This window comes from Podarcis pityusensis, assembly GCF_964106645.2.
Source record: "Podarcis pityusensis genome assembly, chromosome: 3".
Lineage (NCBI taxonomy): Eukaryota > Metazoa > Chordata > Lepidosauria > Squamata > Lacertidae > Podarcis > Podarcis pityusensis.
Genome location: NC_138026.1, coordinates 109,530,624 through 109,550,998, shown reverse-complemented (window position 1 = coordinate 109,550,998; position 20,375 = coordinate 109,530,624). Strand labels below are relative to the sequence as shown.

The 20,375-nt window shown below is 39.9% G+C and overlaps 1 protein-coding gene across 29 annotated transcripts in view; it reads left to right on the top strand.

Annotated features, from left to right (window-relative positions):
* NRXN1 (neurexin 1) overlaps positions 1-20,375 on the top strand; it is a 1,569,693-nt gene that overhangs the window by 587,568 nt on the left and 961,750 nt on the right. The window lies entirely within an intron of this gene.

The window sequence follows — 20,375 nt, the reverse complement described above, 5'->3', positions numbered from 1 at the left end:
ATTGTATGAAAGCGTGGGAGGAGAGGTGATGGGATTTATTCATTGTATGAGGATAATGGAGAAATTGTGTTTGTTCTTCCTCTTTGGAGGTAGGTTTATTAATATCATCAGATTGCTTGAAGCCATATCAATGATTTATTTGTGCAGCTCCTTAATGGACAAGGAGTATGAATTGCAGTGGATTTATAATTTCATACAAGAATAAATGTCATTTTGCAATAATGGACTTAGCCAATTCATATGTCTGTCATATGAAGGCTATATGCAGCTGTAGAATTATTTTGACTGGAATATTTCCAGAGGTCAGTATTCAGAACTAGAACTCAGAAGACGGTGAAAGCAAAAGGGACTTGCTTGTATTCTTCCCCCTTTTTCTTTTTTTTAAAAAACCAAACCAAAACAAACCTGCAAACATGTTAATAACTGAATCCTCATTGTCAGCGCCCATCCCTTTTGGTAACATGGATTAATTAAGTGCGGTTTCATCTGGTCCTTATTTATTTTTTAAAATAAATAATATTTGCATTTCTAATTTTTTGCAGATGTTTTTCTGAAATGGATAGGAAATATTTTTGTTGCATTTGCTGGACATGGAGTGACAGTCAAAGCTGTTATAAATGATAGCATATGAGGAGATAGAATACATGTTTCTGTACACATATAAAAATTAAAGGAAACAATCTTCCTATGGAACGTAGAAATGATTCCAAACTGACAAAGACCAGATGAAGGTGCTTGTTGAGTGGCTATATGTCTATAATGACTGAGTAATTTGCCTTTATCACTTTTAATCAAGTTTCACTGGCTGTAGAAAAGAGACATAATTTGTGGGTGTGCTTTTTATTATGTAAACTTCCTTCCTTTGCTGTCCAGTTCTTAGATTTTCAGTCATTTCACATCCTATTAATTTGTCAGCTTTTTATCTTTCATCTTCTCTGTTATTAGCGCTGAACATTCAAGCCTTTTTTATTACATATATTCACAAATGCTGTTGAAACTGTAATAGATCAAATAATATATATGCTATAAGATCATTGGCTCTTGAGGAAATGCCTTTGTACTGGTGTTATTTGCAAATACTTGGTTTAATGCAGTATGTGGTCTTAAAGGAGGGCTTAGATGAGTTTAGATGTCCCTGTTTCAGTACACTGACCTAATTCACAATGGTAACTGATTGATAGATTGAGGTTGCAATCCTATGGCAATGACCTGGGAGCAAGTCCCATTAAAACAATTGGAGATTGTTTTTGAAAAGACATGTAGAGGGCTGCATGTGAATCCAGTTAATAGCAGAAATTACAAATGTTGAAATTGTCTGAAACACTATCCATGTTATGAAAACAAGCTAACAAATAAGTTTTTAAGAAACATTGATACAGAAGCAGAAGAACATTAAGAACCAAAAGAAAGGGATGGAAGTATGTCACAACTCCATATTAGAAAGATGAAACAATTGCACCTCCATTAAAATTAAACTCTGATGTTGATGCTAGATGCATGTAAATCTCATAAACTATTTCAAAAAAAGTGCAATTAACACATTCAAGTGCAGGAAGAATGGGTGTTTTTTTATCTAGCCAGCTATTAAGATTTACAGACCTAGTCCGTCTACATTTATTCATATCAGTGGGATTTACTCCCAGGTAAGTGTGTGGTGCAGCCTCAGAGGCTCATCACAAGTCTTTAATTACGGCAGTGGCAAGGACTCTTTATCCCAGTTAGAGCATCACAGTGAATGCTGATTGCAGGGGAAAATACACTGCTTGCGATGTGCAATATTGCAGCTGATTAAAAAGAAATTCAGAGAAAAGACAAGATTCCCAGCCAGTCACAGAGAGCTGTTACTCTCTGAGCCCTTGCATCCTATTTGTTAATGAAAACCATATCAAATAAGGTTGATTGCATAACAGCAATGGGTAGCTCTTTGTATTGATTAATCAAAGGTTTGAATTACTCTGTGATTAGGTTACATTCTTGTGACTAATTAGGGGAAGCAAAAATAAAATAGGAAGGGGACATGTGCAACCTGTTCCCCTCATTAGGCTTAAGACTCACAGCAGCTCTTGCCTATAGCGGTTGTTTCTTCCTCGCCCTTAGTGGCTCTGAGTCTTTGTAGACTTAAAAACTGTCGTTGGGGTTTATTCAGTGGTCGAGAAAAAACTTCAACTGAATATGGTGTTCTGTTTGCATAGTGGTGTGTTTTGGATTATTGTATGAAGGAGTCATCGTTCACCACCACCATTATTTATAGAAGCGCCTAAAATATACTGGGCGCTATTGTATGTCCATAAAAGTTAATCAGAAGACTTTCTGGTCGTTAAACTTCATGGGGTTTTATGATATGCCTGTGTTTCTTGCATAGTCTTGCTTTATAAAGTGGAATAGCATAATGGGAAGAGGATTTGTTAATGAGTTTTCTTTTCATGCCTTAGGTGCTGCTCATTACTGTGCAGATAACTGAGCAGTTTTTTTTTTTAAAGCAAACATAGCCTGCTATAAATACTGAGTTTACTGTAGCAATATGGGGCGCTGCTACCTTCACGGACCCAACTATTTATGTCAGATTCCATAGCTGTTCTTTAATATGTTATTGGTATTCCTGTTAGTGATAATATACTTTTAATGGCGCTTCCTGAATGTTCACATGCATTGTCTCGTACAAAAAGCATTGCAAGGTAGGTCAGTATTATTTATGTACTGAGACCAGATCAATTTATTTGTTTTAAAGCATGAGTTATAACAGGGCAGGAGAATGACAGGCCAGTCCTCCTCTTCATGTTTACTCAGAAGGATGCCTCGCTGAAATTAATGGAGTTTACTCGCAAATCAGCATACATAGAGTTGCAGCCTGAATGTACACAAGGAACAGAACAGAAAAGCTGACTAACATTAAAAAAGTTGTCACACAATATAGAATCTTAGATTATTGTCCCTATAAAAGCAAACCTGCATTCAGTTTGCAAAATCAGTTTTTTTCTTGCCACCTCTGCAAATGTACTCACTTTATACGTAATGTACTTGTATTAGTTGTTTGACAGAAAACATGATTTGGCAAAGTCATCCTGATATCTTGTTCCATGAAACAAGGTCAGATTAAACAAAAAGAACAGGAATAGAATGGGAAATGTAATAGACAATGGGTTTAGGAAGCATACATGCCTTACATTTAAATCATGTGACTTCCCCCAAAGAATCCTGGGAGCTGTAGTTTATCTCTCAGAGAAGTACAGTGGTACCTCGGGTTAAGAACTTAATTCATACTAAAGGTCCGTTCTTAACCTGAAACTTTTCTTAACCTGAAGCACCACTTTATCTAATGGGGCCTCTCGCTGCTTCCGCGCCACCACTGCAGAATTTCTGTTCTCATCCTGAAGAGAAGTTCTTAACCCGAGGTACTATTTCTGGGTTAGAGGAGTCTGTAACCCAAAGCGTATGTAACCTGAAGCATCTGTAACCCGAGGTACCACTGTACAAATCCCAGCATCCCTAACAGAGTATAGTTTCTAAGATTATTTGTAGGAAGTCAGTTGCTTTAACTGTATTGTCCTAGGTCTATTTGTGCACTACAAATGCAGCCCTCTATACATAATGAGATTTTAGTTTATCTGCCTTGGACTGTACTAGGAATGGGATAGAACAAAAGTGCTGTGTGTATGTACCGTAGTTATATGTGTGTGTATGGAGATATATATATATATATATATATATATATATATATATATGAATGAATGATTTACAATCCCTCAGATCACAGGAATAACTTTCTGATCCCATGTCATGAGCTGGGGAGGAAATCCAATCAAGGGGAAAATAAAAACTTCTGAAGAATTGGTATATCATGCTGCCTAAGTACATTTATTATTCTAGTTTTAATTAATAGTTTAGCAGCTTTTTCTATTGATTGTGCTCAGGAATAACAAAGGGAATACATCCTCTACTAGCAGATCTGAACATTTAATAATAATAATAATAGATTTTAAATTTATATCCCACTCATCTTGCTGGGTTTCCCCAGCCACTCTGGGTGGCTTACAACATATATAAAAACACAACAAAGTATCAAAATAAATAAATATCCTATACAAGCAACAAACAAACCAATAAATCAATAGAAACCAATAATAACAATAACAATAATAAACAGTTTACAGTTATACCCAAATTAAAATAACTGCCAACCCCAACTAAACATTTAACCAACATCAACCCGACAAAAACTAAACAGAGGAACCAAAATTCGAACCATTTAGAACATTTTAGCCAGTTGCGCCAACCCAAGAGTTGTTCCGGTAATGTCCTTCCGGCCTCCCAGGAGCCTCTTTTAGGAAGGACACAAAGTGGCTTCAAATCAGTGGGAAGGTAAGTACAACTATGCATCCATGAATACAAGGGAATAATACAAAAATGAAATCAAAACAACAGCAACAATGTAATTTTCTTTTTAAAAATGTGCTGTGTATTTTGGGTCTATGGACCGCAATAAAGTTGTGTGTGTGTGTAAATAATAATAATAAAAAAATACAGTGCCATGCATTCCAAATTCTAGCATAGTAGGATGGTGGATTTTTACTGTGGCTATGTTAAGTTATTGCTAACATAAAAAATAAGTGAGTGCCAAGCCAAAACAAATTTATTTGATTATTTCTTTTCAATACCATGAAGAAAAATCATTTTGAGCCACTATTTTCATTTAACATACCAAGTATTTCTGAGAGAGGACGGCTGTCCAAAAATATACTTCACTGGCAATCTATAGAGTCACCCCATCCTTCATAATTTATGTCGATTATTAATAATATATTTATGATTTCCAGCAATAAAAGGGTTGGCTTAAACCTCTAGCCTCAAAGGGGATCCTGGACTGCTCTATATTGCTGATGGAAGGGCAAAAGATAGATGCCTGCCCTAAGGATAGCCAGTGCATTTATGATTGGTCTTGGTGGAAAAGGATCAGTGAAAAAGGATCAGTAGGAAAGGGGTCTAAAATAAACCTTCCCAGTATGCTGTTGCATCTTTGAAATAATATATATAGCAGAGATGGATATAATAAAGATGGAAAAGGTTTAAAAGCAATCCAAACTTAACAATCAGCAGTGTGGGACACTCACTTTTCTTGTGAGGAAAGGGGCTGAGGTGTTGTGTTTTTTGCTACATTATAAAAGGAAATTGTGATTCGAGGGCCCGATCCCCGCTTGGTGGAATAAAGACATGTGGACACAGTGTATAAGGTTAATGGGCAAGAAAAGGCCACAACTTTATTGATTACAGCATGTGAGAAGGTATTGGCTTAGGCATTGGACCACGGAAGATTTGACACCACCCACTCAGAGAGGGGTGAGTCTGAAGAGGGGTTAACCACCAGTCGGGGGAGCCTGTTGATGCTAATACAACTATAAGCTCTCCCCTGATGTCATCGAGGGTCGTTCCATGGCCCCCCGCCACACAGGCATCGGACAGGATCCACGACCGCCAGATTCCTTTAACGGAATACCCAAAATTGAAGGGGTAGGCGATGGCCACACCTTGCCCTTCCACACACCAACAACACATTCCAATGCCTAACCACCTAAAAGGAAATACTGGTTTGTGACATGATAAAGATTTGTAAAATAAAGTAGAGAAAGTAGTTTTGCTCTTTCTCTCACAGTGCCAGAACTTGAATTCCTCCAGCAAAGCTGATGGGCAGGAGATTCAGGACAGAAAATAGGAAGCCTATCTTCAAACAGTGCATATAATTCATTTAGAGAATTTACTAGTTTATATGGCTTTAAAAAAGGGGGATTAGACAGATTCATGGAGAACAAGTCTATCAGTGGCTAGTCATTCAGTCCTTGATGTAGAAGAAATTATTACAAAATTATTCTTAAGTTTATTCAAATGAATATTGCTTCAGAAAAAGTGCAAGAACAGTGAAATCAGAACAGATTGTCAGATAATTTTAATAAAGAATCTAGTGTGAAAAGTAGCAGTATCTACCAAGGTTATTTATTAAAAGCTGTAAGTGAAAATAGTCATAGAATAATAGAATCATAGAATCATAGAGTTGGAAGAGACCACAAGGGCCATCGAGTCCAACCCCCTGCCAAGCAGGAAACACCATCAGAGCACTCCTGACATATGGTTGTCAAGCCTCTGCTTAAAGACCTCCAAAGGAGGAGACTCCACCACACTCCTTGGCAGCAAATTCCACTGTCGAACAGCTCTTACTGTCAGGAAGTTCTTCCTAATGTTTAGGTGGAATCTTCTTTCTTGTAGTTTGGATCCATTGCTCCGTGTCCGCTTCTCTGGAGCAGCAGAAAACAACCTTTCTCCCTCCTCTATGTGACATCCTTTTATATATTTGAACATGGCTATCATATCACCCCTTAACCTCCTCTTCTCCAGGCTAAACATGCCCAGCTCCCTTAGCTGTTCCTCATAAGGCATCGTTTCCAGGCCTTTGACCATTTTGGTTGCCCTCCTCTGGACACGTTCCAGTTTGTCAGTGTCCTTCTTGAACTGTGGTGCCCAGAACTGGACACAGGTGAGGTCTGACCAGAGCAGAATACAGTGGCACTATTACTTCCCTAGATCTAGATGCTATACTCCTATTGATGCAGCCCAGAATTGCATTGGCTTTTTTAGCTGCCGCGTCACACTGTTGGCTCATGTCAAGTTTGTGGTCAACCAAGACTCCTAGATCCTTTTCACATGTCAAATAACTGTGTAATTGATAATGCTGTAAAGTATGGCAATATTGAAAAATTCTGTGAAATGCAGAAGGCTTACAACTCCATGGAGATTTTTTTAGCTCTTCTTTTTTTTACTGACCATATTCATAGAGATTGGGTAAAATTGTCTTTATGAACATCCCCCCTCCTGCTCTTCTCAAAACAGAAAACAATTGCTAATAATTCCTAGTATTAAAGGTAAAGGGACCCTGACCATTTGGTCCAGTTGTGACCGACTCTGGGGTTGCGGCGCTCATCTCGCTTTATTGGCCGAGGGAGCTGGCGTACAGCTTCCGGGTCATGTGGCCAGCATGACTAAGCCGCTTCTGGCAAACCAGAGCAGCGCACGGAAACACCGTTTACCTTCCCGCCACAGTGGTACCTATTTATCTACTTGCACTTTGATGTGCTTTCGAACTGCTAGGTTGGCAGGAGCAGGGACTGAGTAATGGGCGCTCACCCCATCACAGGGATTCGAACCGCTGACCTTCTGATCGGCAAGTCCTAGGCTCTGTGGTTTAACCCACAACGCCACCTGCGTCCCTAATTCCTAGTATTACCCTTATGTAAAATTCACCTTTTAAAAATCTTGTTGCTCTTACTAATGTGACGCCATTTGTTTTAAAGGTGGGTATAAAGACAAAAGAATATTTTTTTAAAAGTCCTAATATGTTTCAACCATTTACACATTCCATCATGATATAGAACAATACTTTTTATAATATTGTTTTGCAGGAAGTGTAGCTTTTTAAATAATGCCAGGAACACCCTGAACCAGTGGGTTGAATCTGAGCTTGAGGAGCCTGTTTGATTAAATGACTTGGAGGCTATCCATGCACCAGACTAGTTATTAAGCTCTGAATTCACCTGAGTGAGTCAAATCAACCCTAGTTACTGTACAACTGCTTCCTGTAACAGGCAGTACACTGAAGAAGTAGCCCTTGTGGCCTTGGTTCCAGGTATTATGGTTATAAAAATGCATTTAAAAACAAAACAAAAAACTCTACCCTTTATCTTTTGGCATAGTGATACCTATCAACAGTAGTTTTTACATATACAGTGGACGCTCGGGTTGTGAACATGATCCATGTGGGATGCACATTCACAACCCGCAGCATCCGCAACCTGTGTCTGCGCATCTGCGCACGCGCAGGGTCTGATTCAGCGCTTCTGCGCATGCGCAAAGCACAATTTAGCACTTTTGCGCATGTGTGACTGCCGAAACCCGGAAGTAACCTGTTCCAGTACTTCCAGGTTTTGGCGGTCCGTAACCCAAAAAAAACGCAACTTGAAGCGTCTGTAACCCGAGGTATGACTGTAGTTACACTTTGCTGTATGGAGTTTTAAATTTCCTTGAAAGCCCAATAATGTTACACTTGCCATCTTATGCCTCTGCAATACAGATAGGCCCATAACCTTTATAGGTCGTTTTATACCTGGGATATTTCTCACAGCATAAAATAGACTAAACCTTATGAAGCCACCATACACAAAGCCAAACCATTGTTCCCTGTTGTCTTCTCAGACTGACATTGGCTCCCCCAAGGTCTTCATCAGAGGTCTTATTGCTTTCTGTAGCTGTTTGACAGGAGACACCAGGAGCTGAATCCAGGACTCCCCCTCCCCTTTCCCCCCACTGAAATCACATTCCTTTTAATACTGATCTGGTGCCGAGTGCCAAAAGAAATGGAGACAAAACATGGCAATTGAGAAACAAGAGGGAGATGTTAGTGTGTTTTACCAAAGTATGGTAAAAAAACCCTCCCAACTTTTTTTAAGTAAGGGGGCGTAACCCCCATCGTTCTACCTGGACACTGAGGTCCAGGGCTGAGGGCCTTCTGGCAGTTCCCTCGCTGTGAGAAGCCAAGTTACAGGGAACCAGGCAGAGGGTCTTCTCGGTAGTGGCACCCGCCCTGTGGAATGGCTTCCCATCAGATGTCAAAGAGAAAAACAACTACCAGACTTTTAGAAGACATCTGAAGGCAGCCCTGTTTAGGGAAGCTTTTAATGTTTGATGCATTACTGTATTTTAATATTTGGTTGGAAGCCGCCCAGAGTGGCTGGGTAAGCCCAGTCAGATGGGCGGGGTATAAATAATATATTATTATTATTATTATTATTATTATTATTATTATTATTATTTTATTAGAAAGTCCAACAATCACCCCTTAAGGACTGGGTATGCTCAGTTGCCATGGGATGTTGTGCTTCAGTAGGAAAGGAAAAAGCAAAATGAAACTAGGGTGGTGATGAAATGCTAAATTGTAGCAAACTCAGGTGGTTGAGTTGTGGGCAAAACTGAGCTACACACACTGATAAATGCTAAATGATGTTGATGCCAGTCATAGACAATAGCTTACTTCAGGCTAAGTGAGCTCTTCAAACATCGTGGACTGCAGGATACAAAAATATTGAGAACAGCACAATTTCAGAATCAGTATTGTTGGAGTCACTCTCTCTGGACTTTCGGACTTCAAGCCATGTATGGGGAAAGGTTAGCGAAGATGAAAAAGCTCCCCGGAGTGGAAAGGAGCTATTTTAGCAGCTCTTGGACCCATAACTTTTTATGAACATTACCGGGAAGAACGACGTCTATGTAATATAAGCCTTAATAATTTAGGAGATTTTCAAAATAAAAAAAATCCTTCCAGTAGCACCTTTAAGACCAACTAAGTTAGTTCTTGGTATGAGCTTTCGTGTGCAAGCACACTTCTTCAGATACACTGAAGAAAGCACACTTCTTCAGATACAGATACACTTCAGTGTATCTGAAGAAGTGTGCTTGCACACGAAAGCTCATACCAAGAACTAACTTAGTTGGTCTTAAAGGTGCTACTGGAAGGATTTTTTTTATTTTGATTATGGCAGACCAACACGGCTACCTATCTGTTAGGAGATTTTGTGGAGGACTAGGTAAAAATATCTTCAGTATTCATTCCAAAAGCATGTGGACATAAGTGGGGGTGTTGCAGAACCAGACATTATCTGCTGTTCCAAAGAGTGCTGATTCAATGAAGACGGAACCTTAGAAAAATCACCAAATTAAACTTTAGGCTGAAATAGGGATTTTCAGAACAGTTAGTTTCTCAGTTTTAGTGGATCCATCAGCACCACACACGTGAACAGGCAAAACCGTCACTTCAGCACTAAACAGACTTCCCACCCATTGATGAGTCCTGCCTTTCAGTGCTGTCATTGTTGCATATCTCATCTATATACTAGTTGTAGTTGTTGTTTAGTCATTTAGTCGTGTCCGACTTGTCGTGACCCCATGGACCAGAGCATGCCAGGCACTCCTGTCTTCCACTGCCTCCCGTAGCTTGGTCAAACTCATGCTGGTAGCTTTGACTATACAGTGGTACCTCGGGTTAAGTACTTAATTCGTTCCGGAGGTCTGTACTTAACCTGAAGCACCACTTTAGCTAATGGAGCCTCCTGCTGCTGCCGTGCCACAGGAGCAAGATTTCTGTTCTCATCCTGAAGCAAAGTTCTTAACCTGAAGCACTATTTCTGGGTTAGCTGAGTCTGTAACTTGAAGCGTATGTAACCTGGAGCATATGTAACCAGAGGTATCACTGTATACTAGTACTGTTGGCCATATACATGGTGCTGAAGAAGGGCTTTTTAAAATCAAAGACACTCCACTTTTGCTACGGCTAGGGTGGATGTCATAGATAGATAAATGTTATTAGGAACATGGAATGCGGGTGGCACTGTGGTCTAAACCATTGAGCCTCTTGGGCTTGCTGATTGGAAGGTCGGCGGTTTGAATCCCCATGACGGAGTGAGCTCCCGTTGCTCTGTCCCAGTTCCTGCCAACCTAGCAGTTCAAAAGCATACCAGTGCAAGTAGATAAATGGGTACCGCTGCGGCGGGAAGGTAAACGGCGTTTCTGTGCGCTCTGGAGATTGTCACGGTCTTCCGTGCGCCAGTAGTGGTTTAGTTATGCTGGCCACATGACCCGGAAAGCTGTCTGTGGACAAACAACAGCTCCCTTGGCCCGAAAGCGAGAATAGCGGCGCAACCCCATAGTCCCCTTTGACTGGACTTAACTGTCCAGAAGTCCTTTACCTTTTACCATTTATTAGGAACTTGTAGGCCCAAATTTGTTGACTCACTTTCAGCTCACAGCTGTTGTGTAAACTCCCCCATCCCACTTAAAGGTTTTATGTTAGGAAGTAGAAAATCACTGGATATCATAGTGACAGGGATGTAATTACAGCAAAGGGAGCAAGCTGCCTGGCAGAATCTAGAATTTATGTTGGATTTTCAAATAATCTCCCTTTTTTTTTTACTTTAAATGCCAGCCTCTGAAATGTATCTTAATATTAAGCCCTGAGGCAGGGAACCAGCATGTATTATGAATATATCTGTGAATGTGATATTTTAAAGTTATAATTTCCCCTCTGAATTCAAGACCTAAGGGATTGAAAGAGCTGGACATTTCAGTATGGACCCTCAAGTTTTCAGAGGAGCAGGACTGAAACTTGAAAACATTTAGGACTTTAAACAGCCAGTTCTGTTTAATGTATGGATGTTCTCTGAGATGCATAGTTTTGACACTGTTGGGGAATATGCACTGCAGTGTGGATAAACTCAGTACAGTGGTACCTCAGGTTAAGTACTTAATTCGTTCTGGAGGTCTGTTCTTAACCTGAAACTGTTCTTAACCTGAAGCACCACTTTAGCTAATGGGGCCTTCCACTGCTGCCGCACCGCCGGAACACGATTTCTGTTCTTATCCTGAAGCAAAGTTCTTAACCTGAAGCACTATTTCTGGGTTAGCGGAGTGTGTAACCTGAAGCATATGTAACCTGAAGCGTATGTAACCCGAGGTACCACTGTACTGGCAACTGGAGGAAGAAACACATTTGATTTTTATTAGCCCTTGCTTGCAGCCTTAGGCAGGCAGAATTGTTCATTTTGTAGAATAAGTCTAATGATCCCAAGGCTAAAATGAAGGCTTGTAGAAAATTTAAGATTTGCTGGATGTCAAATTCTTGTTGAAGAGATTGCAATTTGATAGTGATACATTTCCCACATTATGCCCAGGCCTACCCCTAGGATAAAGAGTGCCGAGGATAAAAAAGGAGAAGTAGATTTTGGGATCATCACCAGTAGCCTAATTTATTTTGTAATATTTATAGACCTTTTCTCAAAATTTAATTTACAAAGCAGTGCATTTGGAATAATAACAATTGTCAGGAAGTTCTAGGTGGTCTTTGGTAACATGGTGCCTCAAGCAAGGACAACATTTGGTTCTTTCCCTATTTCTTATTTTCACAACAGTTCATTTAGGTACAGTTTACTCATATACTGACCTGTATAAATATATAAATATATAAATATAAGTTGTATTATTATCATTATTAATCCTAAATCTGGTGCTGTCCAGCAATATCTGGAGGGCACTGTGTTGACTACCCCTTTTCTCCGGTGAAAAAAAATAGGCAAACTATTTGTAGATCACACTGGATTGGCTCCAAATTAAGCCAAGCTATTAAGTACAGTAATAATGAAATATAATGATTTAAATAGGTAAATTATTGAATAATTTGGAAATACTGATGAAGATGGAGCATCAATTGTTCACATATTTCCCAGTGTATTTACTATAAAAAGAGAAAACTATGACAATCTAGGCCTGTCTCTTCACTTTGTACTAAACTGGGGGACCTGTGGCCCTCCAGATGTTGTTCAGCTCCCATCCACCTCAGCCAACATCACCAATGGCCAGGGTTACAGCTTCCTGAAAGGGCCTACAAAGTATACAACATATTGGTGGCTAAATATTGAAACCAATGAAGATGAGTGGGTTAGAAATGAAACAGAAAAAGGAAATGGTTTAAACTAGAGAAGCTCCAGAATTTCTCTTGAGCTGAAATTTGCAGTGAAATAATCTAATAATTCCTTCCTGGAAAAATAAATCTGCATGCATACAAATTTCAGTACTCATTTCTTATGTGTTTCCCAGATCCAGCTGTGGAGGGGGGGGTACATATTTCTATATGCATATGAATGCAATTTCTGGTCTATGCGTACATACACCCAATTTGGTGCCATTGTGAATGTGATCTGCTCAACTGAGCTTAGCTTCCTGATGCAGATGCTCTGGAAATATCCAGTTGCTTGCTGGCCTTGCACGTACGCACCAGTACATACCCCCTTGCCTTGACATGTGCTTCAGCATTTTGAGGTTGCACTCCAGATTCCCACTCTCTGCACTCTCTGCAGTTCCTGTGTACTTGATAAAATATAATTTAGGACAGAGTGGAATGTTGTGGGGTACTGTAGGGCAACAGCCCTTTTGTTGACGGGTATCAGTGGTTCAACCCCCAAGATAATGAATTGCTTTGCAAACTGATGGCATGGTATAAAACTTGTCATCTATTTGTGTTTCAGATGGGGAAGGGCTGTAGCTGATTGGTGAAGCATGCTAAAGATCTCTGACATCTGCTGTGCTACCTGAAACCCGGCAGTGTTCCTGCCCAACCGTGGACACCAGTGTTTCCCAGACTTGGGTCTCCAGCAGTTGTTAGACTACAACTCCCATCACCCCTAGCTAGCAGGACCAGTGGTCAGGGATGATGGGAGTTGTAGTCCAACAACAGCTGGAGACCTAGGTTTGGGAAGCACCGGTAGAGCTGGGATTGGGGGCAGCTTCTTATGGCAACCAGCCACCCACCAGTTTCCAAGTGAAAGTCATTTTCCATTGAAATGGCACTCACATTACATGCTTTCCAGTGCAGAAAGGGAAAAGACATGAGCATTCTGTTGATTGGGCATAGCAGAGAGTTCTCATTTTACTTAAAAGCGGAGAAACTTGACTCTAGTCATTTTTTCTACTCTAGTGGCACTGCCTTCCTGTAATTAAGAGTACATGTAAGGCCATTACAGAGAGCAGTTCACATTACAGTGTTGCAAATGGAGATCTGTATAGCAAACAGGATGTTTCCAGATTAACTCTTCAATCTCTATAGGAACTTAACATTACCTTCGCTTTTCTCCTTACATGCTTTGAAATGTGCGCATATTTTAATTGCAAGGGTCTTGTTCTTACCCTGTAAATCAGACATAAATGGCTGGGTGAAATAACACATCCTCAATTTTACAGTCCCATTTACTGCAAAATAGGGAGAGGGAAATCCAGTGATTTTAGGGCAGTTTTTTTGGAGTGGTAGTAGATTTACCAGAGCTCTTCAAAACTCCCATCGAGCTCATAGCACTGTTTTGAATTTCCAAAATGCCCCATTTGTGACACAACCTATTGTCCCCATTGGGAGCTCCCTTTCTTTTTTGCTTCCAGTGCCCTAGAAAATCATGCCGATCCCTAAAATATAAAGTAGCCTTTCTTGCCAGTAAGTTTCTCCCCATGCACACACTTAAAAATTGGGCTAAACATTCATCCTTTGAGAGCTTAGCACAGCAGTAGACACTTCTGTTGAAAGAATTTCAAGTTAAATATTCTACATATAGGAGGTTAAAGCACGACAACTTTGTGCATATTGTGTTAGTGTGCATGCAAAAGCATACAGATGGAACATCCTGGACATTTCACACAGTGCAGAATGCAATCTAAATACAGTCAAGATTTCTGAGTGACATTTTTAAATAATAGTAGCAACTTGAAAGGCAGTGTTATCCTACAACTACTTTTCCTTTCCTCTGTTCATTCTTTTTTTTTTAAATGATATTTATTGAAAATTTTAAAATTACAAAAGAGAACAAAAAAGAAAAAAAGAAAGAAAAAACAAAGAAAAGACAAACCACAGTCAAACAATACAGATTAATAAAAATCAAAATCAAAAAATAACACGACACAATTAAAAAACAAAAATATACCACAAAAATTTAAAAACAAATCCAATATTCTCATATCTTTAACTGTCATTACCTTCTTTCTTTGACCTCCTCCTCCTCCCTTTTTTTGTATCCTGATTATTAATTGTCACAGCAAATCCTTTCCATATTTCATAATATTCTGTCATTACTTTACCTTAATCTATTTTAATCTTATCTTACTATGAAAACCTTAAAACTTAAAACTTAAATCTTATTTTTACCAATTTCTCATAACCATAATATTCTTACATAATTTTTTAAACATTTTTGCTAAAGCCAAATAATTTCGTTCCAACATTTTTCTAACATTCATCAATTTTATAAAACAATCATAATAAAAGAAATAACAATCCAATCTTCATCCAGCGTCTCTTCCTCCTGGACCCGGGTTTTGTCAGTCCTTTCTATCCCATCAATCTAGCACATTAACCTGGTAACCTTATGTCCGAGGCCCTTAAGTCTCTTCCATGTCCCTTCCGCAGCTCTTCTTCATATTTATAGCTATATTTTCCTTTATCTCCTACTTCTTTCACTCTTGGGAACTCCAGCTTGACAATGCTTTTGACCCTTCTCGACAAATCAGCCCCTTTTCCATAGTCCCCACTAAGCTCCATGTGGTATTTAAGAACATGTTTCAAAGACCCTCCAAAATTGAGAGCCCCCACAACCCCAAACATCTCACGGCCCATTGCCAGACTCGAAAAGTCCAAACCTCCCTGCATAGGGGGGGTCTATCCAACCCCCCATTTCCAAACCAAACCAAACTTTATCTTTCCAAATCTGGCTTTTTCCAAGTTCATTTGTCAAATCCAAGAATTCATGTTCCTGCTGGGCCGCAGCTCCCTCCATCCCTGGTGCCCAAGATTCAGCAACATCCTCTTCCCTCCTCTGTTCATTCTTATAAAAACACATTGTTGTTGTTGTTACAGTCATACCTCGGGTTACAGGCCCTTCAGGTTGGGTTTTTTTTTGGGTTACGGACTGCAAAAACCCGGAAGTACCGGAACGAGTTTCTTCTGGGTTTCGGCGGTTGCACATGCCCAGAAGTGATAATCACACTTTGTGCATGCGCAGAAGTGCTGAATTGCAACCCGCTCGTGAGCAGACGCACCGCTGTGGGTTGTGAACGTACATCCCGCCCGGATCACGTTCGCAACCCGAGTGTCCACTGTATTATTATTATTATTATTATTATTATTATTATTATTATTATTATCTTTTTCACATTTAATATTTTATTGCAAACTTAGCAAAACAGAAGAAAACCAAAGAATACAAAATGTAAGCCGTAAAGCGTCACAGCTTGGAAGGATAAAAGTACAAAGATACAGCACAGCTCCAAAGGAATAATAAAGTATCGACTCTTACCAAAGAGGGATCTAGGGGAGCATGAGCAGTTCTGTTGCACCAGGTGTGGAGCTTCTGGGGTTCCACAGCATGTGCCAGGACTGTGATGTCCAATAGAGGGCAAGAGTTGGGGTCTCCAGATTCTGACGTTGCACAGGGCGCCACTGAAATCTGAGACGCAAAGGTCTGCCATTGCTCATACAAAGATTGCCTTCTCAAGTAACAAAGATATGTAGAAATGAAAGTTTTCCCCACCTGTGAATTCCATCATTATTGAGGATAAAGGTTCTATAAAGTTTCAAATGAGCCAGTATTAGATGAATACCTCTCCTTTGAAATGAAATAACATGGAAATGAGTGCTAAACACACACCACTTCCCATTGGTTTTCCAAAATGGCTTTTGCATAACATGAAAGCTTTTAAAAAAAATGCAGAAATTAGCAATTAGGGAAACATGGGGGAAATGAAATAAACTACTGTGTGAATGCAGCTGCATTCCCCCCCCCCCCAAAAAAAATATATCCAGAAAGGCCTTCAGATTATTATCACCTTAAAAACAAAACAAAACACTGTAACAACAACAACAACAACAACAACAACAACTGGATTGTGAGCATCAGGAGATATAGAATATTAATGTGACTTTAATTCTACTTCTGGATTTTAAGAACTGGTATTGCAATTATGTGGCAAACAAACACTTAAAAACTGCTGAGAAATCCAAATTGGACACCCACACCATCTGATCCTAGCAGGGGTCCTTCTCACTTATTCAAATGTGCAGTTCCTAAATGGAAGCCATATTTGTTTCCTTGTCTTGATCTGTACAGATGTTTGTTATCATTAATTACTGGTCTCTTGCCACAACTTGTTCAGAAATAGGCAATGCTATTTTCCGCTGAACCCCTTTCCCATTGCAAGAATACAGTGCACATAGGATCTAAAATTGCAGGCTTCTCAAAGGAAGCCTGTCTATAGCATTTCACTCATGCATTACAATTGATTTTCACGCTCCTTTTGCTGTTTTCAGATGCTTATCTGATGCACAAAATTTCAAAATCTAGCCTTGAAATGGCTAGTGAAATCCCTTCTTCAAAATACAGTTGAAATAAGAGCTCAGATACGTAAGGTGTCAGTGTTGTGTTGTGTTGTGTTGTGTGTGCACTCACTCACACAGAGACATCCTAAGAATGCTGTTATGAGGAGTAGGGTTGGCTATATTGATATTATATATGATATGTGTCTCAAAATGTATATATTTGAGGTTCGGTATTCTTTGCCTCCTTTGTTTAGAGGCACAAAAAAATGTTTCCGGGATGGATTAAATGGAAAGTTCTAGAAATAAGAAAGGAGCCATCCAAGATCATTTGAAGACTACACTGTAAAACTACAGTGGTGCCTCGCAAGACGAAATTAATGCGTTCTGCGAGTTTTTTCGTCTTGCGAGTTTTTTCGTCTTGCGAAGCACGGTTTCCCATAGGGTATTAACGGTTTTAAGAAAAAGGAAACAAACTTGCAAGACGTTTTCGTTTTTCGTCTTGCGAAGCAAGCCCATAGGGAAATTCATCTTGCGAAGCAACTCAAAAAACGAAAAACTCTTTCGTCTTGCGCATTTTTCGTCTTGCGAGGCATTCATCTTGCGAGGTACCACTGTATAAAGCAAATTGCTTGTTTAAAATTGTTAAATTATTTCATTCTACTGGAATGCCCATTATTATGTTGGACACAGTTTGTGGGTGGTGCATTGCTTATATATTATAATGACGTTTGTGTGTGTGTGTGTGTGTGAGAGAGAGAGAGAGAGAGAGAGAGGTTTCGTTCCTGAATTTTACAAGAAGCTTTGCATTTGTGTATGTTTGTGTGTTCTAGTGTGTCTCTGTTCTCTTTGCACATAGATACAAATAGCATCTCCTTTCAAAACCATTGTTGGTGCCCTTCCCAATATAGAGTGTTATTTTTATATAATAGTCCCAGTCTTGTTAATCCTAACAACCATTATAGAGCTTTGTGTGTAAAAGCGAGGTCAAAAAATACCTGGTATTCAATACATGAGCAGACCAAACCCTCCTAGGTACATATATATAAAAAAATCTTAGGTGAACTGCGCATGAACTGCATCTTAGGTGAACAGATATAGCTGACCATAATTACAGATGCTATAAAAAGTGCTGTTGTGATATTGGAAAGTACTGGTAGCCATATTTTCCCTCAGTAATTCATGCTGACTTTATAATTAAGAGAACATCTCTTGATATGAGGCGCTTCTGCACACATTTATTGAGATAAAGGAGGAAGGACCAAATATTCTCTGTAGGGGAAGTATAATCAGCTGTAGGTAGGAGCAAGGCTGGGCTCCAGGGCCCTGGATTAAATTTTCCAAAAAGTGTCACCTTTTTAACCAGCAGAAAGAGGCACCGGGTGCATCTTTAAAGGATTTCAAGCAATAATATGCCAAGTGTTTTTAGTTCATCTCCTTGTCTTCCACTGCGTGAAACTGGTTATTGTTCTTTCAGATTTTAGGCTGCTCTACAGGGTGTAAGCTGACTTTAGTGTGTACACTCAGGTGGGAAATAAATAACAAAATAAATAGCTGTCCTCACCTCTTTCACATTTTGCAGTTGTCTACATGAGGAAGGCTTAGGACTGTTCTGGCGTATAAGACAGCATGTTGTGTGAACCATCTCCACAAGGAATGCGCAACATTAAATAAAAATATTGCTTTTCAGAAGCATGAATGAACCATTTGTTGACTTATGATAAAAGCATGCCTAATTGTTCTCCCATAAACTCCTAGCTCTCCCTTTTGTTGCTGTGATTGTCATCGTATTTTTAAAAAATCATCTGCCTTTCATAACGCTTCTGCCTTTATCGTGCTGTGCTGAGGAAGCCCTGGGTGAGCGATTGTAGGTAATGTAATAAGAGTAAGAGCTGATACCATTTTATCAATCAATATGCTTCGGAAAGTAATATAATGTGAGCCATTAATTCCTCATCCTGCACTTTATTTATTTTTGCAGCAGGCTGGCAAACAGGAGGCCCTGGGCTTCACTTCATTTTTGTTTGTTTTCGTTTCTGTTTTCCTTTGCTGTCCTATGTGCTTGCAGTCTTCTGTGATAATTTCAGATTTGGGAGCATGCAACTCCTATTGTACCTAGAAACAAATTTTCTCATTTGCTTCTTCTGCGTGACAATCTCTGCTCTGTGCTGCATTTTACTGTTATCATAAAGCATGTAGATGACAAGTTGTTCCTGAATTAAAAAGGTAGAAAGGCGCAGGTTCACTCCATTGTCTTCCTCATCTGCTGGCATGCTGGGTTTAGATTTGGGAACCCAGGTTCAGATATCTTTCCTCCACCGCCACCTCCAGACAGCTATTTTACTTCATTTGAAACATTTCTGTGGATAGATGTCAGGATGCTGTCAGCGGCTCCCAGCTGGTTGCCCTGAAACGTATGAAGACAAGGGAAGTTTTCTTACACTCACTTTTTATTTCAAACTTTGCAGAGAGAGGTTATAGAACCCAGCTTCGCATTGTCCCAAGTGAATCTCCACCCTTCCGTCTTTCCCACTTCCTCATTCATCTTCATCACCTCCTCTATGGGTACCACTAAGTCCCCTCTGTCTTTGAGCTCTTTGCTCTCCTACTTTTAAGGCTCAACAGGGAGATGGAAGGTCTGGAATGCTTTCTAATGACAATGTGTCAGCCAGGTGTTGCTCTGGCTCTCCCATGATTTCCCAACTTTCCCCCTCACCTGCCTCTGAGCTGTGACCTCCATCAAACCCTGTTGTAAATCTATACTGTCTTCCTCTTCCTCCTCTCTGGAAGGGCAAGGATGGGGAGGTGGTCTCCACCATTCCTCCTATGTCTTCATTTGGTGTTGTGTTTAGTTGTTAACACACACACACACAATCTATATATATATATAGATTTTATAAGGATTTTCTAAAAAGGATAAGGTTTGTGTAATATTCTGTCTTCATTATATATGCTATGTAAGCTATGGCTGGAGTTTTTGATTATTATTATTTTTAATTCCAAGTCCAGATTAGCTGCTAGGTGGTAACATTGAAACTTTAGATATGGTACATGGAAGCTGTCATCTTTCCGTGGGTTTCCATAAATCAGGAAGGGGCTTACACGGAATCCTGAGGAACTGAGCAGGATTTAACCCCTGGCCATCAGCTAATGAGCGGGGATTAAATCCTGCCTCGTTTGGTTGCTTGCCCCTGTTCCTTTCTGTTGTGGCGGGCTTTGGGGGTCTCAAACTTCAGTGGCGCCCTCTGCAATGACAAAATTTCGTGCCCTCCACTCATGCTACATTCTAAATCATAGTGATGGTGCCCCCTGCAGCACCAAAAAGGCTCATTGAAGACTGACCAGTCACACTCCACTAAATGTGCCCCTGCCCTCTGGTATGGAGGTCATAGGACGGAAGGACAAGTTACATACTTTCGCTAGGAGATCAGCAATTTTG